The sequence below is a fragment of the Peromyscus californicus genome, unplaced genomic scaffold (assembly GCF_007827085.1).
Source record: "Peromyscus californicus insignis strain IS unplaced genomic scaffold, ASM782708v3 Scaffold_11__1_contigs__length_118956290, whole genome shotgun sequence".
Classification (NCBI taxonomy): Eukaryota; Metazoa; Chordata; class Mammalia; order Rodentia; family Cricetidae; genus Peromyscus; species Peromyscus californicus.
The window spans coordinates 30,210,198-30,237,518 of NW_026294402.1; the positions used below are offsets into that span (position 1 = coordinate 30,210,198).

At 46.6% G+C, this 27,321-nt stretch overlaps 1 protein-coding gene and 1 long non-coding RNA gene across 12 annotated transcripts in view; one reads left to right on the forward strand and one right to left on the reverse strand.

The window, feature by feature from the left end:
* Nucleotides 1–27,321, forward strand: part of Kirrel3 (kirre like nephrin family adhesion molecule 3) — a 569,791-nt gene that overhangs the window by 358,045 nt on the left and 184,425 nt on the right. The window lies entirely within an intron of this gene.
* LOC128121402 (uncharacterized) overlaps nucleotides 3,770–27,321 on the reverse strand; it is a 94,146-nt gene continuing 70,594 nt past the window's right edge. Inside the window, exons 1-4 of one of the 6 annotated variants that reach the window (XR_008222179.1) lie at nucleotides 21,042–22,086; nucleotides 11,467–11,525; nucleotides 10,694–10,931; nucleotides 3,770–7,000 (exon numbers count right to left, since the gene is read on the reverse strand). This is a non-coding gene — a long non-coding RNA (uncharacterized LOC128121402). Of the gene's footprint in view, nucleotides 10,932–11,466; nucleotides 11,526–21,041; nucleotides 22,087–27,321 lie in introns of those variants that run through there. The other 5 variants (XR_008222187.1, XR_008222177.1, XR_008222180.1 and 2 more) reach the window with 5 other exon arrangements.

Below are 27,321 nucleotides of genomic sequence, written 5' to 3' on the forward strand. Positions count from 1 at the left end.
CATGGCGACACCTTCCTTACAGCAAATGCGCTTCGTACTGGATGGAAAGGAAGGAAGAAGAAAGGAGAGGGAAAGAGAGTGGTAGGAGAGGGGGACTAGAGAAAGCAGAGAAGAAAGAAAGAGAAAGGGAGGGGGCCAGCTACCTTCCTACCATTCCAGATCGTAGGATTCATGGACTCTGAAATCCTGTCTTGCTCACCTTTGAATTCTTTGCCTTAAAACCTCACACACAGGAGATGCTTGATACATGTTCGCTCTGGGGGCCGAGGTCAGTAAGTTCTTGCTACCCAAGCAGGAGGACCTGAGTTCAACTTCCAGACCCTGCATTAAAACTCAGGCCTTATGGTACACGCTTAGAATCCCATAGCAGAGAGGCAGGGAGGCAGAGGCAGGTGCATCCCTGGGGCTCACTAGCCAGCCAGCCTCGCCTAATGGATGAGCCCCGGGTTCCAAGGAGAAACCCTGTCTCAAAAGGCAAGGTGGATGACTCCTGAGGAATGGTACCAGAGATTGACTTCTGACCTACACACACACACACACACACACACACACACACACACACACACACACACAATGTGTACCCACACTCACATGTGCACCTGCAAGCATGAACATGCACATATACACAGGTATAATATGTGCACTCTGTTCAATCAGGCATGCAACTTAGAGTTTTTCACACGTGAACTTTATGCCTAGATGGGTCATAGTGACATGGCTTCCCTGAACCCTACCTGCAGATGGCTCTTTATTCCTCCTGAGTCACCCCTTCTTCTATTATGACTTCCTGTAGCTCCACTCTGCCCCCATCCTCTCCTTTCCCATGGGATACTGTCCAAAGCTTGCTCTCAGCCTGGTCTTAGTTTACTCTGTTGAAGTTGGTGGTCACCCAAGAAAATGGAACCTGTTCTTAGCCTGAGCGTTTGTTTGGGAAGGCAGAGGAGGGCCGGCAGCGTTTGCTTTTCTGGAGTCTGGGTTGCGCGTTCACAGACAGGCAATTTCACCCCCATTGTGTTCCCCACAGGAATGCAGTGCCTGGCGTGGGCACAACCAGACATTTACAACAAAGCCTTGGTACATACAGAGCCTCTCGCCGCTCTCAGAAGAGGGAACAGTGTGAGAACTAATCACTGATCCCAGGGAGACCAGCGAGAGAGGAGTGTGAAGAAGGAACTAGAAGGCAGGAAGGCATCTGTCAAGAATCCATTACTTGATGTGTTAACAAGATTGTTAGGGCCCCCTGCCACCCTCTTGGTTATAGAGACCTGCCCTCCATGGGGGTGGGGGTGGGAAGACCTCGGGGCTCTCTCTGTGAACAGCACTGTAGAGAACCAGGCTCCTACCAGAACACCCCAGGACACCTGCCCATCTCTGCACAGTTCAGAGGGACGCTTCTTTTCAGTGCATCTCACTCCTCCCGGTGTGAGATGGAGAGAGTCCTTTGACGATTGCCCCCCTGGAGCCTTCCTGCTGCGAAGTACAAGTAAAGGCCGGGAACGCTCACACCCAAGCAAGAGGGTGGTGGTGGGGGTTGGCAGGTAGAACGTGGCTCTGTGCAGAACTGGATTCACTCTGAATTCTCAAATACCCTACACATTAATATGAAAATGCATCATGCTATTCAAATATAGTGGGAATCTGGCTACAAGAGCTAAGCTCCTGGAGCACAACAGGGAAACGGAGCTAGCTGCAAGGGTCAGTGGGACATCATGCAGACCCTTAAGATGCCCCATAGGAAGCCAAGAGGCCCATATTGAATGAAGCTTGCAAATGTCTTAGTAAGGCACACCCTACCAACTGGAACCTTCTTTGCCTGTGGTCCAAGTAGAAAGCACGACATTCTCCTTTCTGATTGTTAACTAGAACCAAAGACAGCTGGGTGGTGGTGGCACACGCCTTTAATCCCAGGACTGGGGAGGCAGAGGCCTGTGGATCTCAGTGAGTTTGAGGCCAGCCTGGTCTACAAAGTGAGTTCCAGGAAAGCGAGGACTATTATACAGAGAAACCCTGTTTCAAAAAAAGAAAGAAAGAAAGAAAGAAAGGAAGGAAGGAAGGAAGGAAGGAAGGAAGGAAGAAAGAAAGAAAGAAAGAAAGAAAGAAAGAAAGAAAGAAAGAAAGAAAGAAAGAAAGAAAGAAAGAAAGAAAGAAAGAAAGAACACTAGAACCAAAGGCGTCCCTTCACTTCAGATCAGCAGATCCGTAATCTCTGAAAGTCCATGTGACACCCTGACCCTGATTCAGTGAAGTCACAAATAACCTTGCAGATACCAAGTGGCTCTTCTGAAACAAGGCCTAAGACAGAGACTGTACTAGCCTCAGAGCTGGGAGGAGGTCATAGCAACCCTCTGGGGAGCCAGTGGTGATGGCGGGGGCCAAGGGGACATTAGAGGAAGTGCTGTGGGATGGTCTGTATGTCAAATGTGTTGCTGATTGGTCAATAAATAAAACACTGATTGGCCAGTAGCCAGACAGGAAGTATAGGCAGGACTAAGAGAGGAGAATTGAGAGAACAGGAAGGCGGAGGGAGACACTGCCAGCCACCACCATGACAAGCAGCATGTGAAGATACCGGTAAGCCACGAGCCACGTGGCAAGGTATAGATTTATAGAAATGGGTTCATTTAAGATGTAAGAACTAGAAAGCTAGAAACCTGAGCCATTAGGCCAAACAGTTTAAATAATATAAGCGTCTGTGTGTTTATTTTATAAGTGGGCTGTTGGACTGCCGGGGTTTGGAGGAACCAGAGAGAAAACTCTCCAGCTACAAGGAAGTGCTGAGAGGTGACTGGCTAGTGAAGATATTTTGAGACCACAAGGCTATGGTGACAGATTGTATGTGGGTGTGACAACTCTAGGTGGCCCAAGTCACAGAGAGCTTTACTGTCCCATTATAAAGATGAAGAAGATTGTGAGGGGCAGGTCTGTGGTTCTGGGATACAGGGGAGTGCTGGAGTGGGTGTAGACTTGGGAGACATCAGAACAGATCTATTGAACTGGCAGAGAGTGGGGTGGAGCTTTCACCCATGCCTCCACCTCCCCTTACCAGAGTCAGGTATAACCTTCAAGCTGGAGGTCCTGTGGCTAACCCCGAGCCTCAGGGAGAACCCATGTGCAGCAACGGCAAATCACAGGAGAAGATGTATCTTTGGGCCCAAGTCGTGGGATTTGGACTAAATGCCACACAGAGTATTCATCTGACCACTGGACCCTCCTGGCCATACTTTCCAGGGATGGGAAACCCAGGAGGAAAAAGAAGACTTCATTCAGAGGCCAAATTCTTCCCCCAGATCTGTAGCAAAACGTGCACAGGGAGCAGACTGGAGTGCTTTTCATGTTGCTAATCTGAACTGACAGTCTGTTTGCAGGTTCCACTGGAGGACTCTTCAGTTCTCTCTCTCTCTCTCTCTCTCTCTCTCTCTCTCTCTCTCTCTCTCTCTCTCTCTCTCTCTCTCTCTCTGTGTGTGTGTGTGTGTGTGTGTGTCTGTGTGTGTCTGTGTGTGTGTGTGTGTGTGTGTGTGTGTGTGTGATGTTCAGTCAGTCTTGACAGCCTTCTTCCCTAAACCAAAATAGAGCACCAGGATACCCACTACTCTTTTGTGCCACTTACCAGAACCACTCAGTGGCTTACAGGAAGTGACAAACACAGGGAAAAAAACATGGGCTTATTTGGGAAGGTTTTTTTTTGTTGTTGTTGTTGTTTTTGGTTTGGGGTTTGGTTTTTTTTTTTTTTGTCAGTGCAGGGGGAAATAAAACAGTAATAACTTGGCCGGGCGGTGGTGGCGCACGCCTTTAATCCCAGCACTCGGGAGGCAGAGCCAGGCAGATCTCTGTGAGTTCAAGGCCAGCCTGGGCTACCAAGTGAGTTCCAGGAAAGGCGCAAAGCTACACAGAGAAACCCTGTCTCAAAAAAACAAAAAAAAAACAGTAATAACTTGAGAAGGTGGGAGATGAATTGCCTTCCCTGGGCACGTTCATTTCCTATTCATTGTCACAGCGCTGATCGTAATGAAGTTATTTAGTATTCATGCAGATGTCACATCAAGTTCCTCCATAGATGTTTTACTGTAATTTAGCATAAGTTAATGGATATCTGTATTAAAGTGTTCCCAATTAAGCAAGTGGCCTTTCTATTCTCCAGGCCAGATCGGATTGGATGGCCATGAAGTGTAAGCAAACCAAGCTCCTCAGATCCCAGCCGCAGAGGTCAAACCTGAAATGAGTTTAGCTCCTTCTTGTGTCTATTTCACAAGAATCCTAGTGGCTCAAAAATAACTTTGTAATTGACTGATCCAGACAGACGAGTTGGAAAGTGGGTGATTGATGGGCCCAATATATTTGAAGAAAATCAACACCAGGGAGAATGCTAATTGCACGGTTGGGCCAGCTAGCAGAGAAATGGAGTCGGGATTAGCGATCGCATCTCCAGCTTGTGGAGCCCTGAGACTTTGGCAACTGTCCTGGGATGCAATTGGTGGTTCTTTAGCATCTGTCTTCTGAGCTCTCCTGGATTAGAAGCTGCCACATTGGAAATGGTTTATTGAGCTCAGCAGAGGTTACTTTTAAAGGCTTAAGGGATTGGGTTCCATTTAAAAAAATACAAACAATTTTTAAATGAGATTTGGTCAAGCAAAAGAACTTTCTTTCCTCTGTGCTTACCCAGAAGTACAAAAAGAAAAGAACCAAGAAATTCAAATAGAAGTACAAATAGCTGTCTAGACCTCCACTGAAGATAGGGCTGATTTGGTCAATACCGAGGTTTCTTTTTTTTAAATGTTATGGAAAGGTCAGAGCAAGTGGCCTTTGAAGGCAAATCTTATGTGACAGGTGGCCCTCCAGAGCTTAAGTCTCCAGATCCATTAGCACTCATGTGTTTCACATGCCTGGTCTTTGAGATTATTTGGGGCTAGCTACCACAAAAAAGGGGGGGGGGAGACCAGCTCTGTCAACACAGCCCAGGGCTGAGATTCCAGTAAGACAAATGGTGATTCTTCTCACATTACTTGTAGATCTTAATTCATGCAGCAAAAAGTCATTAAATGGCTTAGTCTCAAGTCCTGGGGATACACTGGCAAATAAAACAGAACTTACATCGTCTAGAAAAGGAGATGAGAATTATTCACTATCCAAACACTGTGGCCTTCTGCCCCGGGGATGTGAGGATACTGGATGATGCTACAGTCACCACTTGGCTCTTAAAATTCCTGCACATAATGGTCCTACCTACAGCAGAAACCTTTTCACTCAGGTTCCTAGACTAAATTAATTTCATGCCTTCAAACTGGGGTCCTTCTCACCAAAGCTGATCCATAATGACCACTGTTCATCATATGAACAGAATGTGTCAGGTAAATGTTAAGGAAGGGAGACTTGCCCTTGAAACAATATACTGATGTAGCAATCCCCTCAGTCCATCTAAGGCAAAATGGCAGCCCTAGCATCTGAGTATCCCAGCTTTTTTGTTGATGTGACTTCATATTCATGGAGTTGCCGTGTCCTATGCAGCTTCTGTGAGACCAGGCTGACCCAGTGTAGACTCTAAATAATCTAGTCACCATGAACAAGAGAGAAAATGAGCCAGCAAGAGTTCTGGGTGGCCTAAGGAGGAAGATGACTAACTGTAGCCAGAGGGCAGACAAGAGCTTCCCCAAACACAAGAGGGGATGAAAGAGAGCACCCTGGAAGCTTTCTGCTCTTTAGAAATGAACAAGATCCTTCTAGTCCAGTCTCTGGTGTGTTTCAGGAAACTCTTGTCAAGAGGAAGTGGGTGGTAAGGAAACCATGCTCATTTAAATAGTCCCTTACCCAGAATCCTTTAAGAAATACTAATAAGGGCTGACAAGATAGCTCTACAGGCCTGAAGAGCTGAGTTCAATCCACAGAACCCATGTAAAGATTAAAGAGGGAACTGACTCCAGAAACCCATCCTCCAACCTCCACATACACACCATGGCATGTGCACAAATACACACACACACACATACACACATACACACACCATAAAAATAAATACATTTTTATAAGAAATACTAGTAGAATATAATAGGTCACCAAATTTTTTGGATAATTTATTTTTATTTTATGTGCATTGGTGTTTTGCCTACGTGTATGTCTGTGTGAGGGTGTCAGATCTTGGAATTACAGACAGGTGTGAGCTGCCATGTGGATGCTGGGAATTGAACCGGGTCCTCTGGAAGAGCAGTGAGTCCTCTTAACCTCTGAGCCATCTCTCCAGCCAGGGTCACTAAACTTTTAAAAAGAAGGCAAAGAAAAGAATGAAAACAAGAAAGAGAATGGCTGGGAGAAGGAAGGGGGTCATTTGGAGAGGGAGGGAAAGAACAGAAGTAATGGGTGGAAATACGATTTAAAATACATTATATACGCATACAGACATGCCATAGTGAAACCCATTTGTAGCTAGAAGTTTCTCTGGTCCTGCCCGGCCCTGCGATCCAGACGAAATCTCTCCCACCCCTGTCCCACAGCCACTTGGTCCCAGGTAAACACACAGTTTATATTATTTATAAACTGTATGGCCTATGGGTCAGGTTTCTTGCTAGATAGCTCTTATAACTTAACTCAAACCATTTCTATTCATCTATATGTTGCCATGTGGCCATGGCGTTACTGGTCTGCTGGCATCTTGTTGATCCTTGGGCAGCAGGCTGGCATCTCTCCCAACTCCACCCTTCTTAGTCTCGTCTTCAGTTTGAATGTACCGCCTAACCCTATCCTGCCCTGCCATAGGTCAATGCAGCTTTATTTATCAACCAATCAGAGCAACACATATTCACAGCATACAGAAAGACACCCCACAGCACTCATTGCTGTGTATAATTAAATATGTGCCAATTTTTTAAAAGAAAGGTAACTAGAAAAAGAGGAACTTACGTTCTGTGTTCTTAGATCCTGAGAAATCAAAACTAAACTACCCCAAAACAAAAGCAAGTTGTCTTCTTATTCTGAGCTATTCACTCCCAAAACATTCCAACTCCATGACAACCTGAGAAGGCAAAGGTGATGTAAGGTGACCGAGTTTGTGCTGGAGAAACAGCTTGGCAGTGAGGAGCGGGCACTGCTCTTGCAGGGCATCCAAGTTCAGGTCCCAACCCCCATGTCAGGTAGCTCACAACCACCCATAGCTTCAGGGGACCCACAGCCTTCTTCTGGCTTCCATGGCACCTGACTCACATGCACATACCCACAACTATGTACACATAATTTTTTTTAAGATTCTCTATTTTGTTGGCCCTGGTCCCATCCATGGAACAATGAAAGAAAACAACAAGGTTGAATTTGCTCCGTTCCTCGGTCTTTAATTCAAGGGTCTCTCCTCTAAGAAGCCATCCTTTCCTTCCCACTGATGCAGACTCCATTCTTCGTGCTGCACCTGTGCTCCTAGCATAGCCCACACTGCACAGTGACTGTCTGTTTACTCGTCTGTCTTCCCACGGCCATCCCTAGGTTTGGCACACTGCAGGTATTACATAAGTGTGTACTAGATGGAAAGATGGATGGATTTGTAATTGGATGAATTGATAGACAGATGAACAGATGGTTGGATAAATAGATGGAGTCATGTATTAATAAATTTTTGCTACAGACAATCCTCTTCTGCATTTTAACCCTTTTATATAGTTTGAGACAGAGTCTCATTGTGTAATTATGTATTCCTGGCTCACCTTAAACTTGCTATATAGACCAGTCTGTCTTGAAACTCAGAGATCTGCCTGCTTCTGCCTCTCCAGTGCTGAGATTAAAGGCATGCACTTTATTTTTTAAGTGACCCATCTGCAGAGGCATCCAGCCCAAGAGAGAGAAATAGGTCCCTTACTCTCCAAGTATGATTCCATCAGCCTAGACAACACTAATTATATTTTTATCAGGATTTAGATATGATTGTTTTTCCTTTGAATGGAAATTCCCATGGGTGGAATTTGCAAGGGGATGAGCTAGCTAAGTGTTCCTGTTGGAGTTCTGGACAAACAAAGGGTAGAAGCTTGTACAGGAAGAAAGCTGGGAAAAGGAAGGGTGCACAGAGATTGGGAACTGGTGCAGAGGAAGAAGTATGATACATGCTAGGTGAACAAGAAGCCAGGAGCCAGAGGATGGCCAGACACTGCTGACAATGGCCTTTAGAGCAGGAAGACAAGAGAAGACTCTGGCATGGTACACCAATGCTGGTGCTGCTGATTTCTGAATTTCCCCCACTCACTCTGACTTCAGGCCACACGGAAAGCAGATCTTAACATGCCAGTAATAGGAAGCTCTGTCTGTTCTTCACCTTCAAAGATATTCCTGGCTAGACACCTCCTTCAGCATGGGTTTTCCAGAGCATAATGAGGGGATCGAGGTCGCAGAGTGAGGATGATAAAAGAGGTGAGGCAACGATCTACCCTGCCTCTGCCACTTCTCTCTGCAGGCTTCAAGACCAGAGAGGGAGGAGGGCATTAGGAACCTCGGACTTAGCATGCATCTATCTTCCTAGGTACTTGTGTGTGCTACCTGCTTTTACCTCCCAGTAACGCCCTGTTGTGACAGTTGCCCTCATTAGACTGATGTGCCAAATGTCCCTTAAGTAGCTCTCTTAAGAGTACACATTAAGCAGTTGATCCAGGGTTCAAATTCAACGCCAGAGCACCCAGTCTCGAATCCAGTACCTCCTACTGCTCTGAGGAGGTACAAAGGACTCATTGCAGCCCCTCAGACCATGAGCAGACCAGAGCAGCAGAAAAACAAGGGCTCAGTGGATAATGAAAGAGTCTAGCCTGGTAGTGGGTACAGAAAGCAGAGTGAGTGGTAGTATAGGAAGGCAGTAAGACAGGAAGAAAGCATGAGTCAGAAAGCTGCCAGATTCAGGAGGCAACACGAGTTCTATAATGTCAGCCTCACTTGAAGACAACGCTCTCATACAGCTGACGGCATCCTATCCATTTCCCACCAGAGTTAACATCAAGAGCCCTCGAGAGAATACACCTCAGAAGGGAGTAAAAGACAGACTCAGTCCCCGGGCATCTGTTATACAGTGGGTGCTACCAGCCTGTCTCCTCATTTCATCCTTCAAAATCTTTGAAAGGGATATTTCCTCCATAGCAAAGAAAGATAATTGGCTAAAAAATAAAAATGGCAGTAATAATAGTCCACGCTCACTGTGTGCCTGATGCATGTCATGCCTTGGGTCTACCCTGAGTGTCCATTATCTCACACTTCTAAGAAGAATGTGTACCACTCCCATTTCACAAACAAGGAGGCAGAAATGCAGCTTTATGTGATTTCCCCCAAAGTCCTAAAAATAGCAAATGACAGAGTTGGGTTGTATCCCTACATCTGTCACTCTGGGGTGGGGAGTGGATTTGGGGAACAGACTTTAAATTGAAGACATTTGTGTCTTAGAGGAATCATTTTCTCCAGCCTTACCTATGCAACCAATCCCTTCCTCTAGTCCACTGACTCTTAATGATTCAGCTTTATAGTCCCATTCTTCTTTGCTGGGAGCCTGGAGGTGCCCAAACCGCTCAGTCCTCTAAACAATGACTCTCCTCGGCTCCCCTAAAGCCACAGTATAACCCCCAAGTCTAAGCCCCCTGTATATCACTCACTTATATTTGTGGCAGCAATTTTCTCTGTGAGCCTTCCTTTGACAAAAGCACCAGAATCCCCCGTGAGTGTCTCTAGAACAGGCCCTCCACTGCAGAAGGCAGCACATGCCTTTCTGTGCTTGCCTAGAGGTGAGTTATCAAGCCCAGCCTCACTGCAGGCTTCTTGTTGGGGCACAAGTTCAAGGTTAAGTCCTACCTACTGGGCAGAGAAACAAAGGTTCATCTTCAAAAGGTGTTCTTTGCTCTCATGCTCAGATCAGAATGAGTCCTGGTTTGGAAGTTTAAGGGTGAAAAGAGCCATAATCTGAATGCTTCCCTCACTGAGCAGAGTGACTCTGACTCCCAGTTCCATGAAGTGCTCCTTTAGGGGTAACCTTTCCCCTTGCTCTCTCTGTTGAGCTCTCACTCTAGGAGACCAGAGACACAGTGAGGCATAGTGGAGTGGAAAGAATTCCAGCAAGGCCACCAAGAAGGCCCAGACCCAGAGCCTAGAGCCAAGGATGCGATTTTGGGTAGTAGGAGACAGTTATTTATAAACATAGAGCAGATGGTCCAGGCTGGTGGAAGACAAGTGTAAAAAGGGTTTGTAGAGTGAGAACAGTGTTCCACCCGAGTACACTGCTTGCCAGGTATACCCTATGAACTGCTAGCCAGAGAAGCTAGATTCCGTTTATCCTTTCCCTGAGGAAAAAGCAAACCTTAAACCCTGGGGACTAAAGTCAAGTCTCCTTCCTTTTGCAATCCTTCCCAGTCTCTCCAATTGGAGTGGTCTTTCCCCTGAATAACCAAGGAGATTGGTCCTGCCCCTCCCCAAGTTGGCTCCACCTCCCAAGCCCATCAGCTGCTTCAACTTAATTGTGTCTAGAGGTTTCCCAGGCATCAGCAGGGAGGGTAGACATGTCCCCGGGGAATGGTCATCTGTGCTATGGTAACAGTGCAGGTTAGGAAGTCACAGTGTCTGGCTCTGACACTGGTCAGCTATATAAGATGGAGGACAATGCTATATTTTGCATTTGATTGTTATGGAGGATGCATGGGATATTCTTCATGAAGTGCCCATCACAAGGTATTCAACTGGCAGCTCTTGGTACCCTTACCTCTAAAGTGGGATCTCGGTCTACTCTTCCACAGCTTCTAGTGTGTGTGGACAGAGCAGTAGAGAAGACATACCCTCAGTCTGCCTGCAGTGCTATACCTGGAGAGAAGTCATCATTTTCACTTCCCACTGGAGCTTGGAAGGGAATTAAACCAGGTCACCAAACCAGAGCTCAGAACAGGATGGGGAAATTCCCCCAGAGAGCAGTTCTGATCCTATGGAGTGCAGTTTCTGAAGAGCTGGGAAGAGGCAGGAAATGATGTCTGAATAGGAACATTGCGGCAGGAACATGACTAAACCATGTGAAATAAACATGTCTAAATCATATGAAACAACATCTCAGTCCTTTATGTCTTCCCTGTCTTCTGCGTCGCTACACTGTGGGTAAGTTGTCAGCACCCGGGTTCTGCCTAACTAAACATATTGGCTGGTGCAAAAATATACACTGAGGGATGATGCAAAGCAAGACAAGATAATGCTTAAGCTGGATTTGAACGGCCAAAGAGTGATTTAAAAAATTAGATTCCAACTAGCTGGGCAAAGGGAGATAAGTACGGACGGGGTGGGGGGAGCCTTGTCAGCACTTTTCCCCACACTGAGGGGCCTCCAGGGAAAACAAACCCAGGAGCTGTCCCAGGTGCTGATGACAGCTCTCTGCAGCCTAGGTGCCCAGGGCTCAGAAGAGTGAAGGACTTCTTAGAGTGGGACAGTGGGGCATGTGGGCTGAGTTCAGGACTAAAAGGGGGTAGAAAATAAGAAAACGGAAACACTCACCTTCATCAGAATGTATGGACCTTGTCACACACTGTAACAGCATCTGCCTCTCAGGTCAGCTGGAAGTGCACACACAAGAGACATGTCAGAAACAGGAGTGTGAGCATGAGTTCGGGAAGGCTTTACAAGCGCTCCTAACAGCTTGGCCCATAGTTCCTCACGCCGTTGCCTATTCCTTGGAGCTACTTTTGGGCCAGGATAGAACAGAAACTGCCACAGAAAGGGGGATGTTAACTGGGAGGGGTGAGCAAGGAAAGAGACAAGAGAGGAAATGCTCAAAGCTGAGAACAAGAGGGGAGGGTGGGGAGGTGACCTGTGTTATTGCCAATGTGTCAGTCACAATTACTCGTGAGCTAGAAAAGTAATAAAGTTACATTATTCACACATTACGTGGAACAAGCTATTCAATGCTGCTTTCCTCCGAGCCAAATATTGTGATAATTTTAGAGATCATAACTTAATTGAACAATGAATTAATAATCACATGTGTGGACATTTTCCTCTTGTATGTGAACTAAAAAGCCCGGGGTTTTCTTCCCATTCTGTAGACCACACGGGCATCAGTGAGGGAGGCAAGGCACACACTAATTCCTCACCACTGGGAAAGACGCACAGGAGGCAATTCTTTCTATTTCTTACTCTAGCTGATAATATGAGCCCCAGTAAGAGCAGACAGGAAGCCAGGCCCTAGTTCAGAGCTTTTCAAAATGCACAGCCCCAGGACCAGCAGCACCAGAATCCATTAGAAATGTAGGTTCCAGACTGTGGGCACAGCATCGTGGTAGAAAACTGCCTAGCATAGGCAGGGCCCTGGGTTTGACCCCATGATTGAAATGGAGAGAGAGATATAAACAGAGAGAGAAACAGAGATAGAGAGAGGGAGAATCAGAGAGAGATAGAGAGAGACAGAGAAATGGGGATAGGGAGAGGACTCACAGGCAACATGTAGCAGTTTTGAGTCAGTACTTCTGACAGTAAAGTCCAAGAATCTGGTGCCAAATATGAGAACCACTAAGTTATTTATTTATTTATTTATTTAGTTAGTTAGTTAGTTAGTTAGTTAGTTAGTTAGTTGTCCATTTATTCATTTATTTCATGTATTTGTGTGTTTTCATGTGTATGGGCATATATGGTAGGGACTGCGCTGGTGTGCGTGTTGTTGTTGTGTGTGTTGTTGTTGTTGTTGTTGTTGTTGTTGTGTGTGTGTGTGTGTGTGTGTGTGTGTAGGCCCAAAATTAGCATTAGGTGTCTTCTTCCATCTTTTCCACTTTTTATGAAGTCTTTCCCTAAGCTGGAAGACTGACAATTCCTTTGAGTCTGGCTAGCCAGCTTGCCCTGGAGATATCATCTCTGCCTCCTGAGTGCGGGGATCACAGGTGTTTGCCAACCTGATGGCTTTTGCATGGGTTCTGGGGGGTCTGAACTTCAATCTTCATGGGTGATATTGAGGGTTTTATCCACTGAACCATCTCCCAAGTCTGAGAAACATGGCTTCAAGCAGTCTGCGTGGCTGGGACTTCCAGAGCTACTGATCTGGAGGAGTTGTCCCATTCCTACCTAGAAAATGATGCTGAGGTTCAGCACATAAGTGAGGAATTGGAGATACAGGTTTTCATCCAAGCTCCAGGACCTGGGATAAATTGCACAGCTCTCGAGCCTGTTCATCTGCAAAGTAAAGACAACAGTTCCTGCCTCCTTGCTAGATTGTGGTGGGGATAAAATGAGCTAATGGATTTGAAAGTGCTTTGAAAACTACAAAGTGATAACAAAGGAAGGGGATTGTTATTATGTCAGTAAAGGAGAAAGCTGTGACAGTGTGACATGTCCCCTCTGTTATAGATGCAAATCATGTCAGGGTGAATTGGTCCACCTGCCCCACCCACATTTCTCCATTGGTGGCTTCCCTCCTCCTTTCTCTGGCTGTCTAATGTGCACAGAGCTCGCTATGTTCTGGACAAAGCCAATGGCTTGCGGTCTGCAGGAGAAAGGGGTAAAGTCATCTCAGGGGCCTCAGACTCGGCATATGCAGTTTCAGGTTGCCAATCACAAGATGCTGGTGATTGCAAATGTTCATTCGTAAAATGTCAGCTCCAACATCTACCAGCAGTGTGACTTAGGACCCTCGGCAAGCAGACTCTTCCTCCTCAGTTCCATTTACTCAAGTGCAAAATAGCAATAATGATGCAGCACATCTGGCTGAGGTCTTTGAAGATGAAATAGGTTGAAATTTGCTAATTCTGGCCCCCAGAAATTCCCCATAAGTCATAGAATGAACAGCTGAGCCAATGAGTGATTCGTGACTGATTGCACAGACAACTAAAGGAAGAGCGGAAGGGAAATACTGAGTCTCTGTGTATGAGATAAAGGTTGTTTAATGTGTTGATGTAGAGAATACCCAGGCAGAGGCAGATGCTGACCCTTGAGGGAGGGCATGTTTGGGAGACACTGTTTGGCTCTCCCAGTTGACCAGGGCTTCCACCAGAGGTGAAATGGAAAGCAGAAGATGGAGGAGCTGTCAGGAGGGAGAGGGTTCAAGCACATGGTGCAGCTGGTCCCAGGGTCAGGTAGAGAGGGAGCTTCCCTCGGGTCCTGCTAGGGATGGTAACCCTAATGAGTCTGGTCCTGCATGGATTTGGGGACCTGAACCAAACCTCAGGCAAGATGGCCAATTGGAAGTAAGGTGAGCTTTTTGGCCACTGTGCACCTTCTGAAAGTTCAGGAATGAGGTACAAACAGTCAGCGTTCAGTTCTCAAAACTGGTTGATAGGCTCAGGGCCTGCTGCAGGTCAAGGTTCCTGGGGAAAGAAAGGCCCCCGGGGCCTGACTGATAGCTGACCTCACCCAATGCAGTCTTCTCTCAGTCTCAAAATCAAGACTTTCTACCACAGAAGGGGCAGGAAAAACATGGTAGGATAAAAAAAGAGGGAGGCAATTTCCTCACGTGCTCTAAAACACTGTTTAAATCCTCCCCAAGATGGAGCTGGAGAGACTATGCCTCTTAAACTCCTGTCAAGCCACTCAACTGCAGTGGCCTTATCTATAAAGTAAAAATGGCGCCATAGCCCAGGTGAAGGCATTTTGAACGAAAGAAGCCCTCGCTCCCAGCTTACCCACGCTGCACAGTGGGGCTCTGTTCCTCCTGCACGGAACTCTGAGTAATCCCAAAGACTCTTACCGGCTTCTGTGAAACCAAGTCACTCATACTTTTCCAAACTCAGTCATAAATCTGAAAAGGAAACCTTTATCACAAGACTGCACTCTGTCCCACATCCCAGCTGGAATCCAGGGAATCCTTGACGCTGACAGAATGCCTCTGGCCACATGTGGTGGCAGACTGGCCTGAAGTAGTTCTATTGGGGTCATGGTAGAAGACAAAGGTCACTCTTAAACTGAATGACATGGAGAGTTATAATAAAGGTGTGTTTAGGAGGCTGTGCGTGAGGAATAACATGAGGTATAGATACAGCCACTCACACTCCAGGTCCACAGGGTGACAAGAGAAAGTGGTCAAAAGAAGAAGTCCAGCATCCCCCAGGGAAGCCACCTTGACAGGGAACATGGGCTGCAGTAAGAGTGGTACATCCGAGTGAGAGCTCAGACAATAAACCACGTAGTTCCCCCTCACTCTCCTCTTCCTTCCACATCCTTCCATAGCCTCTGTCCTGATCCCACCAGAAGCCTACGGTATAAATGTCCTCACAGTTCAGCCTCCTGAGGTGTAGACGAGGGGGACACGGACCTGGAGGAGCAAGTGGGAGACTTTCAAGGAACAGTCACCCTCACAAGCAATGCACCTGCAGCTGCCTCGACGCCCACTCTCCATTTAGCCGCTTGAAGAGAAAGGCACCATGAGAGGCCCAAGAAACACCCATTTGGCCCAGGAGGCCCTCAGCTGGTCCCCAGCCCTCACCCCAGAGCTTCACCCCAGGAAGCTCCCAAGGCTGGCAGCTTGCCACTCATACTGAGCACTCTCAGACCCCCCCACTGCGCTTCCTGAGGGAGGGACATCTGCTTGGCATGGCCCCCCGCAGAGTCCTGGCCTGCCTCTCCCCACATGGGTACATGGCCTGTCAAAGCAAACCTTCCAAGCTCTCAGGCTGAAGGAAATCTCCCAGTCCCCTCAAGAGCAAGTTAGTGGGGGTAAAACTTACGACACCAGCTTTTTGCTGGTCTAGAAGTAAGACGTGTATCACAGAGGAGGTGGAGGGAGTAGGCAAAAGAGAGGGAACAGGAAAACTGAAAACACAGAAGCATTGTAATTAAAATCTTCAGCCTGCATTTCCTGGCCAGTCAGTCCCGAATCCCTTCATTAGGATGTGCCCTTTAAATGCTCATTATCGAAGATTTACAAATTGTGTGGGTTTGGTGCTGCCGAGGGGCTGGAAAAGTCGGCCTCCCTGCTGCTGCCAGATGCTTCCACAGCATCCGTAGTTGCTCAGACTTCACCCAGGACAGACCCTGCACAGGGACAGTGTGATGGAGAGGCCGCAGAGAGCAGGGACCAGCTCCAGGCAGCAGACTGTGCTAGACAAACACAGCAAATCCAACAGGCGTAGGGAAGATGGGGAAAGATAAAAGCCACCCTGCATGCAGGTAGAGAGAACGACAATGTTGTGTCTTTGCTAAAAGTCCTGCATGAAGAAAGACCAGGGTCAGACCTAGAGGAAGACCTATAGAGGAGCTGCTGAGGAGGAGCAAACTGTAGAGAGAAACTGAGTTCACCACCCTTGTGCAAGCTGTGAGAAGGGAATATACAGACATTGATCAGCTGCCTATTGTCATGGATGCAGAGTGTAGACATGCAGAGCTCAAGATCCAGGGGATAAAGAGCTAAGGCATATATTTCCTCAGTCACTGCCAGGCCAGTCCGGGTGAGGAGAGCAGGGATGTTTGGGTGATGTTTTAGGATTGTCACATCCCTTTTTAAGTGAGGCGGGCTGGGCCTCCCAGGGGAAGGAGTTGGACCACTGAGAGAGGGTAGAGGACAGACACCTCAAGTAGGAAATCAGTGGGAAAGTGTGGAAGTGTGAATGAGCTGTGTCCCAAGCAGCATGGTGGAGCCAAGCTCAAGAGTTTTCCTTGGATCCCCATGGGATGCCATTTGGCGGGGGGGGGGGGGGGGGGGGGGGGGGGGGGTTGCTCCTCAGAATAGCATGAACTCTTGTCCCATACGACCCCCTCCGCAGAGCTCCCAGGCAGGGTGAGTAGAGGCAACTCCCATGTTTCACTGGAACAGTCTGAGCCTCCTGGGTGGTGAAAGAGACAGAATGAGAATCGGCCTCTGGATCCAGGGTATTTTCCTAACCACGCTGCCACCCACCCTGTCTTCAAGGAGAAAGGCTTATGGTGCTTGAAGCCAAACCCTCTACTGGACCCTCAGTTCTTTCTCAGCATCTAGCATCCTTCTTACCCTACCAACACCCCCATAAAGAGCACTTCTGCTTTGCCCCCCGTTGCTGGTGCCACCGCCGTTCTCCGCACTAATGAGGCATCAGGTCCCACACAGGGTCCCAGTGACAGCTGCTCAGAGCATGTTTACTGAAGCTGGCCGCTGGACCTGACAAGATGTGTTAATTAGGAGATGATGTACCATGTAGGCACATCGGCCACGTGGCAGCCGGATGGGCAGCATCAGTCACCATGAGCCAGGGAGCTGCCATGACATTCTTAATTAAGGGGAAGCCTGCTCTCATCTCCAGGTGACAGCCTCAGACTTGGTGAAGATGGCACCATTGGTTGTCCCAGCAGGGGCCACCCTGAAGCCTGCCCCAGCAATAAGGTTGGGCTAGCAGGCTGCCCGAGGCATCACGGAGGAGATAACAAGGCTTGCTTTTTTGGCTTTCGAAGCTGCTCACAGCCTGGCTTTGGCTGTTTCTCCTTCCTCTTCTCCCAGCAGTCCTGGGTATCCTAGGCTGGCCTCCCTCAACAGTTGCATTCACACACCCCTCAGTGCTCTGCTTGCTCATTCCCCAGCCTGAAATCCCTCCTCTTCACCCCTCAATATACTAAAGTATTCACACACAAAGGTAAGGTTCTTCTCAAAAGCTTCTTGCCTACAAAAGTATCACACACACACACACACACACACACACACACACACACACACACACACACAGTTCAAATTTGTGCCTGCCCTTTAAGGGGACCTATCAATAGCTGTTGTATCCTGGGGAAGCATCACCAGGGCAGCTGTTAACACCCTGAAATGATTTCATACTGGCTGCTCAGTGACCTCTACTCCCAGTCTCCTCACCCAAGACTGTTTCTCCTTCTATCTCCTGATGCTTCCCCAAAGACACCAGGCAGTTAAAAGCAATGTTTTGCACAAATGAGTCTATGTTACTCCACTGTATCCTTGCAGCCTGTGTCCTTTGTAGCTGGCACGTGCACATGTACACACCCTGCCCATTACTGAACACTGGGCTGTTACTATTTCTCATAAGTTGAGTGTCTGTCAACACAGGATGCGCAACTTCCTCCATTGGAATGTCAGATGGTGTTCCCCAAGGTGGCTTGAGGACACTAATTTCAAGTAGCATGGTGGCAAGGGCCCACCTAGCCCTGTAGACACCCTGGAAGATATCCAACACACTGCCAAAGTGAGGCACTGTTTTTCTGACCCCAGTTTCAATCCCACGAGGGTCTCAAGACCCAGGTCTATAAAAACCTGTATCTCCCAGGGCCAATGTGCTTGCCCTAAACCCTGATAAAAACTCACACCCCAACAGGTTTCTGATTCCAGATCCATTTATCTGGTCAATGTGAAATTATCTACAGTGCACCTACCGGCATGTGCCAAGAGCGCAGACATTCTTTGAGAATTTTAGACATGTATACAATGAAATAGGATCATATGTAGCCCCATTTCATTCTTTGAGAATTTCAGACATGTATACAATGAAATAGGATCATATGTAGCCCCATTTCTAACCTCCAACTGTGCCTGCATCTCCTTTAACACACTCTCATTCTAACTTCATAGCTTCTTTTTGGATGATCTACTAAGTTCAGTTAGTGTTACCTGTGTCTGTGTGCATGCGTGTGAGTGTGCGTGTGTGTGTGTGTGTGTGTGTGTGTGTGTGTGTGTGTGTGTGTGTGTGTGTGTCGTGTGTGGCCATTTACTGGGGTATGTAAAACCTACCAGTGGCCACACCCTAAAGAAGAATGATCTTCCCTACCCCAGCAGCCAATAGCCACTCAGTCAGGGGTGGTTCCTAGAGATCACCTCCCTCATCTACTCAGGGATGAGTTGGCTTGATCTTGCATAGATCTTGTGCAGATCATCACAACCAGTGCATGCGATTCTAAGTGCAATGGCCATGTCATTCATATCCAGATGATAGCCCTCCTCCCCATCCATCCTCAGGCTCTTAAATTCTGCTTCCTCTCCCTCAGTGTTCCCTTTCCGGGGGTTGTGTTTCACTCATGACGGAGCACTCTGTCTCTTATTCTCAGTACTTTCACAGTCGTGCATCTCTCCATTGACTTCCCATTCTCAGTACTTTCACAGTCGTGCATCTCTCCATTGACTTCCCATTCTCAGTACTTTCACAGTCGTGCATCTCTCCATTGACTGCTGCCCACTGTCAAAAGCAGCTTCTCTGATCAAGGTTGCAAGTAGCCCAGGTCTGCGATATAAACAGAAATACTTAGAAGGCAATTTCACAACTCGCCCATTAAAACAAATAATAACAATGGCAGGTTCTGCTTGAGGACTTACGACTTCCCCACAGTATAAGCATGAAATTCCCTCCTGTTGGGCAAACTTCAAATCCAATCAGGAAGCAGCCAGTAACCAACCTCAGGACAGTCATGCCTCTGTTGCATCAGTGGGCACATCTTGGCTGGTGGGTCAGTACTGTAACATGGAGTGTCCAGTGGTGGGTAAAACTATTAATGTCTTCTCTCCCAGCAGCCTGCATAGCACCTCCCAGCATTATGAAGCCTAACCAGCAGGGTGAAAGATTGTCAGTCAGTTAAAGATCAATTCCTCTGAAGCCAAAGTGAAGGAACAATTTTTGACCAAAGAAGTTCAAATTAAAAAAAAAAAAAAATGCAGTGTCATAGGCAACCATTGTGATCAATAACAGATGGACAGTGTTCTGCAGCCGTACAGAGAAACTGCTCGTTATCTGCAGGAGAAGCGGGGTGGTTCTTGGGGGCTGGTGGGGTAGATCTGGCTCTTGATGGATGGGTAGGAGTTTCCTGAGCAGGTAGGGAGAGGATAGTCCAAACATAGGGAATTGCTTATTTGCAATGTTAGGAGCTTACACAGGCCTGGAACAGCAGTAATGCTCCAGGTGCTGGGAAAAAAGGGGACAAGACATGACTCTGCAGACTGGAGGTGAGGATGTACCAGGAACGTGTTTATTCTGAGGAGAGATGGAGAGGCTGATGGAGGTCTTCATTCTAGGGAGTGACAAGATCAGATTCATCTTGCAGCAAGATAATGTGAGCAGCAGTATAGAGAATGAATCCAAGGGTAGGAAGGATTGGGCAGCCTGCAGAATTTGACTGAAATGGGGAATTTGTGTGAGAGTAATTGATTCCTTCCAATTACTGACCCTGAGTGTCTTAGTGAAGCTTTTTGGAAGAAAATATCACTTGTTCCCAACCATATATTCAAATGGATTTCAGAAATCTTACTGACAAGTATCAAGAACAGGCTTGGGGATGAAATTCTGAGACCCTACTTCTAGCCTAGCACATGGCTACCTGAATGATCGACCATAAGCAAGTCCCCTGCTCCCCCCACAAGCAGTCTATGGGATCATTCATGCTCCAGTCAAGTGGGAACAGGGTTGGTTAGGATCGCAGTGGTCCTGTTAGGTTGCAATTGCAGCTGTGGACAACGAGGGAGGGAATGTGCCCCATTCCTACAACAGGGCAGAGTCTGAAGTCCCCACACTTAGCAATATCTCAGCATCTTTTCCTTCCAGCAGCCCCATCCTCCATGACTGGCCCCAAGTCAAGCATCTTAAGGTCGCCCTGCATTACATCATGACAGATGTTATTGATGTCTGGGAATTACTCAGCCCTTTGAAAAATCACAGTCACAATATTTGTCTCCATTAACATCCATGGCAGCACTTCAGTGAATCAATAAGATACTTAATGCTGAATTACACGACGTGTAGCCTGGGCTTGGTGAGCTTAATCTGTCAGGTGACCAACCCAGGAGGGTGTTCCTGGCCACTCTGAAGCCACCTGAATGGGAAGGGGAAAGGGTTTTCACACTGTAGAAACATGCATTTGTTTACCCGCTAAAAATAAAATCTAATTCTTGACCTTTCCAATCATAATTGCATTTTAAACACCTGATGGCACTTTCTTCATCTTTCTGGCAGGAGTGACTCATGCTTCATGTTCTAAGAAAGACCTTGGGTTTTGTTTTCCTCCCAGGAGGAATCAGAGAAAAGAATAATCTGTTTAGGGAGAGAACAGATGATCCTGGGCACACAAACTTCACCTCACTCTCTGGCCCTCCTGTTCAACACATCCGTGCCCTACTTCTTTACTCCCATGGGTCTGAATCCAAATGGCACTGTCCTTGTTTGTACCCTGACTTGTCTTACCAGGGATCTCACAGCGCTAAGTCCACATCGTCCGTCACCAGGTGGGAAGCAGCATGGCGGGGAGAAGGTGCTCTCCTCAGACCCTCTGTCTCCTGTCTGTCTTCCACTCTGGCCAGCCTGTGCATTAATTGAATCCAGAGAGCCACTCACCAGGACGTCCTCAGTGTGCGAAGGCATCTGCCAGCAGCACCTGCGGGGCTGGGCAGGACAGGCACGCTGTGCTTGACAGAGGTGTCAGCACAGGGAAAGAGGGCTTTTCTGTTTCATCCGTTCCTTTCCTTGAGATTTGCAGTGTGCGCGCTCGTTTTCCAACTTGATGTGCCACGGTGACTTTCTCCTCACCGGGTTGTCTAATTTGAGGAAAGAGCTGAATGGGCATCCTTGTACACTGTCCCTGAGCTTAGGCGCCCCCTCTCCTTCCTTACAGGCCCCTCAGCTGTGGCCCTTCCTGTGTTATTTCCTCATTCTTACTGGCTTCCCTCCCCATCGAGATCCACACAGGCACTTTTGGGATCGTTCAGCCATCGCAAAGTCTCTGGTACTTCTCAACCCGAGACAGAGTACATCATCCCTTCCTCCCAAGAACCTGGAATTAGAGTGAAGTGGGACAAGCACAGGGGAGTAAGTCAGAGCAATGCCAGAGAGGTGAGAGATAAAGAGGATTCCTACATGCCTTTATATAATCTAGACAAGGGCTGCATGCTGATTTAAACACTGACCCCCAGGGGCCTGTCTCAGACACTGCAAGGAGGAACCAGTTTGCTACTTAAAGCAGTCGGCCTCAATATTTGACTTCCCTTCCCATGACATGTTCATAGATCTTCCACTGTGTGGGTATATTTAAGAAAGGGAGAGTTTGGGCTGTGTCTCCTTAGACAAATGACTGCCTATTTCTGTTTTCTTATCCTAAATATGGACTACAAGGTTGTTGGGGAAACAGGTGATTTTTAGTGGGTAATTCTTTGTAAATTCTAAGTGTAATATACCAGTAATTAACTTAGAGCCTGGAAGCTGAAGGTGTATTGTTGAACCATCTCTAACTAGCATTGTGACCTCAGGCATGATCATTGATGTGTCCATGCCGAGTGGATAGGCATGGAGCTAAGGGGCTGGTGAGATTGTTCAGTGGTTAAGAACAGGCACTGCTCTTCCAGAAGACCCCTAGCATCCACATCAGGCAGCTCATAACTTTCTGTAACACCTTCTCCAAGGGGACCTGCCGCCCCTGGCCTCTGCAGGCACCTGCGCTCCATGTGCACATACCCACACAGAAACACACATACATACATATAATTTTAAATAATAAAACCAAATACTCTAAAATAAATAAAATGGAGCTAATAATAGTACCTGCCTCAACAGGGAATGTAATATTTGCAGTTGGGAAGCAGAGGTCATAGAACGGAGAGTTCAAGGCCAACCCTAGACTATATGGCGAGATTTGATATCAAAATAAATAGTATCTCCTTTTTGAGATCGACTGTGACAGTCCAAGGAGTTACTGCTGATGAAGCGTTCGGCATTGACAGTTAGCACAGTGAGACGTGGAGTTAGCACTCGGGGAAGCTGCTGGATTTCACTCTTGTAGAATTCAAGCCCTCGGTTGTCAAGAATCTAGTCTCCTCTAAAGTATAATGAAGAGTTAACTGCAGTCTGGTTAGAACAAGACACATGGTTCTCTGTGTCCCTCAGTAACAGCCAGGAGGGCTCTCAGGAGCCGTCTTTCCTCTCCTCTCAAGCCAGACCCCACTCGTTTCCCAACGCCTGCACAGAGTCGACTCTCCTCCCTACAGACCCAAAAACCTTTCTCTAAAGAATGGGGGTGTCAAGTCAGCCTCTGATAAAATATATCACCATTTTTAACAACATTTAGAAAGCACCTTGAAAAGACATATTAAAACATTACCCAGAGGCTCCATAACTTTCTCTGAAAACACTGAGTTCTCCACAAGCCCCAGTTCAGCATATGAATAATTGCCGTAAACAAAGTACTTTGTGTGAGCCACATACCTCTCAAAGAGGGAAGCAAAACGGAAAGACAGATGGAATCTCTGGAGCCTCCTCAAAATGCAACTCACCATGGTCCCCCTCAACCTACTGACAGCACCTCAAACATCCTGGGATAAAGCAGTGTTCAGACAGGGCCAAAATCAGACTCCAGGAAGGAGCATTTTTCACCTACCCTGAGTAAGATCATTATCTACAGGAGGTTGGAGAACCATGATAACATATCTCATTTTGTAAAGCACAAAGAGGCTAGTGCATGGCAGTGAAGCATATCTAAAACTATAGGGTAATATAATAAAATCAATAGGGATTATTAGGAGCAAAGTGTTATATCTGAGGCAATAAAATCTTGGAAATGCAAGAAAACAGCGCTCTTGTAAAGCTATAACAAACGACTGTGATTTAATCACTAAGCAAATAACATGGCATTTCGATGAGTTTTAGAGTTTCATAGTATAAAAACGGGCGCATTAGGGGTTCATCCAAGATGTTTCCCATGAAGACTGTATCTCAGAGTAGCATCATTTTGACAATTTGTGCTTTTAAATAATTGTGTATTATTTTCTTCATAGACCTAATTTTTAAGCCTCTGGTATGCTTTTAAGATATCATTTACTATTAGTCTATCACAGAGTCTCAAGCCTTTGAGCACATGAAACTGTTTCTGAGAACTTTCTTCCAACTTCAGAAAAAAGGCAAAGACTTGGGAATTCCGAGAGGAACTTGATTTTCTTAGCTGTTTTCCCTTCTGCCGGGTACTAATTGCAAGACATCCAAATGCTGGTTTAGAACATAGGAAGCCATTTTGCTTGAAGTTCTCATCACCTATTTAAATAACCCAAATCAAAAGGGGGCTCTCTGCACCCCCCACCCAGAGCTGCTCTGAATAGTCAAATGAAGATTAAACTCTTGATTTAAGTAGCTACATCTTAGCAGTAATTAACACGTACATCAAATACTTTTTTCCCTTTGATATGATATGGTACTAGAATTTAAACCCTGATGAAGGTGCCAAAATTAACTGCAATGGGAAATGAATAATAATTCTCTTTTCAGATGACTTTGCCCTTTGCATTAGCTATGTTCAAGGTCTTTACCAGGTTCTGTCCCTACTCATGGGAAGTTTACAAGTCAGTGACACAGGTCAGTTCCCAAAGCCATTGTCCAAAAAGGAAAAGCAAAAAGAACCTCCCCTGCTCCGCTCTCCAGCTATCTCGCATGCGGTCTCACCCTCCTAGCTGGGGTTGCCTCCCTTACCAGCTCCTGATCTAAGAAGAAAGCAGCAGTTGTCTTCTCTGGGTTTGGATGATTTATAAGAGGCTAAAGAAGGAATTTTAAGTGGGGTGTGAGGTGGGAAGAAGAGATAAAGGGATCTGTGAAGGCATTTGAAGCAGACAGGAAGGGAATGGATAAGGGACCAGTGTGGGACTCATTTGTAGCTTCTGCTCGAAAATCCCTTGATTTAACTTTCCGTCACTAAAATCCACAAGGAGGAAGGTTTACTGAAGACATTAACAGAAGTGTATGGGGTATGTGGAGCATCCGTGAACACAGAAGTCCCACATTGGGAGTATCTGTTCATAAAAACTTAGTATAATATTCTTCATTAATGAGCATCCTTGGAATTAACAGTCCTTTGGAATCCTGAGCTGATCAAAAATGTGTTTAAAATCTGTACATGGAGGCTCCCTCCTATATTCTTAGCAGGAGACTTAGGCAGGAGGCCTAAGTTTTAGACCAACTCTGACTATATAAGGAGAACAAAGCCAGCCTGTCTTAAAAACAACAGCCGTTCGTTTAGTACTGGGTGCCACATTGTACTAAGGACAGGGCAAACTAGATCAGGCCGTTAAGATGATGAGTCTAGATATCCATGGACCCACAGAAACACCAAGAGTTGTTTAGAAAGAACTCCATGGACATGTCACAGAAATAAGATTTTGTGGTTTCTCTTGGTATGGATTGGTTTGGGGTTTGGTGTTGAAGTCATTATGAGAACTAGATTTGATCAATAGAAGACAGAACAGTCAGGCCAATATTTAAAATTTTCTCCCACAATCCAACCTCTATATAGCATCACTTTTAGGATTTTAATCACATTACGTCACTTCCTCATTCAAGCCCATCTGATGGCATCCTACCACTTAAGGTCAATTCAAACCCCGACAATGGTAGGTAGGTGAGTCCTCTACCATCTGGCTCCTGCCTCCCTGCACACTCCTCCCCACCTCTCTTTCAGCCTTTCCTAGGCGATGATTCTCCAACCATCTACTATGCCAGACTCAAGTCTGCTCTCAAAGCTTGCTGTCGTCTTTACTCTGCATCAGTTCCTCCCACCTCCAGAGTTCTGGAGCATCTGTCCTTCTTGTTGAGGGCTCTGCATAGCTGATGGCTCTCCAACAGGATCTTCCCCGACCCTTTAGTCCAAGGCACTCCCCATGGCTAGGCATGCTCTACCAGCAACTCCTTTTCTCTGGCATCTTCAACCCCTGCTTATTTGCTGTTATATTTCCTACTGCTTGTTTATCCCACTAGAGACCAAGATCCAAGACAGTCATGCTATTGTCTGGCTTACCAGCTTCCAGAATAGTGCCCGACACATAGCAGACATTTATTAAATATTCTATACATGGACAAATAAAGGACCCAAGAGAATAACTGCCACACTGAGGTGGTTTCATCAAATTAGGGCTCTTATCAGGGATGCTAGGGAAGGTTCTTCAGATTAATGAGGTAAGGTGAGCTCAACAGTAGCCTTCCTATTTGCATATTCATGGCTTCTGTCACGGGATGGAAAGATCACCAGCTCTATGATTTGTATGTGGTTTGAGTTTATACCCCAAGATATCATACATGGGAGCTTGGTCCCTTGTAAAATAATATTTAGGAGCTGGCAGAACCTTCAAGAGGAGGGGTCTAGGGTTAATGCATGTTATGGTTTGGACCTGGCTTATGTGTTTTAGCTTAATCGCCAACTAGTAGCACTACTGAGACCAGAGTGGTTTATTACAGTGCTAACTTCACCAAGCAGGTCAACTCATTGATGAGTTCAAAATGGAAGGGGCTATTAGGAGGTGGAGACTGTTACCATGAAATAGGTCACTAAGGGGGGTCTTTGAAGGAGATAGCTTACCCTCCCTTCCTGGCCACCATGATGTAAGCATCTCTGCTCTGTCACCTGTGCCCGCCATGATGGTCTGCCTTACTATCATCCAGGAACAGTGGAACCTTGTGACCACAGACTGAAACAATGAGTCAAAATAAGTGCTCCATCCTTCAAATTATTTTTTCAGAAGTATTTGGTCACAGTGACAAAAACCTGACTAACATATTGTATCTCTCACTGGATCCCATGTTGGTCCTAGCTAGAGCAGACTGTTTTAAGAGCAGCCTGGGTCCCTGATTGTTCTCTAGCTTCCTGTCTGCACTGTAACCTCACAGCTGCACAAGTTCCAGCCATGACCCTATTGCAGGTCCTCACCTACAGGGGCTTCCAGATCTTGCATGGGATTTTCAACCTGTAAAATCTGCATGTCTCTTTAAAAAAAAAAAAGTTACCAGCTTACTGGTATTGTATTATAATAACAATAAAATCGGCTAATATATCTCTTTGGAGTCAGGTAAACCTGGGTTCAAATCTTAGGTTCACTGATTGTTTATGGTGGGTCTCTGGTGAAGTCAGCTAATCTCCCCAGGCCTCAGGGTCCAGGTCCGAAAAGTAAGGATAACATTGCCTTGCTGAGGTGCAGCAAACATTTGTGGAGACATATGTTCAGTGTACCCCACACAGTGTCAAAAACCTGGGAAAGACTGGACAAATAGCCTCTTTAGGTAGGCTTTTGTAATTTGTTCCACAGCCTATCACATTTGATAAGCAGGCTGATTTGCTAGCAATGCTCACACAAGAAACCATTTAGAGGGCATCTTTTACTTTCCTGAGAAAACAGCATGCCTCTTCAAATTCTTTTTGAAAGTAGATCAGTGCAAATTCTGAAAAGCACAAATCAAAATGGATATCTGGCCTTGAGCATTTTTTACCAAATATCAGTTCACCCAACCCCTAGAACACAGTCTCCAACTTTCTGCAGAGAATCTATTGGTCACCTCTGCACTATCCTGCCCTGAGAAACAGCAATGCTTCCCCATGGTCTGTCATCTACATTCAGGGGTGTGGCCACCCCCAAACCCATGGTTGTGTAGTGAAAAGCACACCTTTGCAACTCACACAGCCTCAGCTGCTTCTGCCCTCGGGAGCAGAGATTAGCAGGCCAGC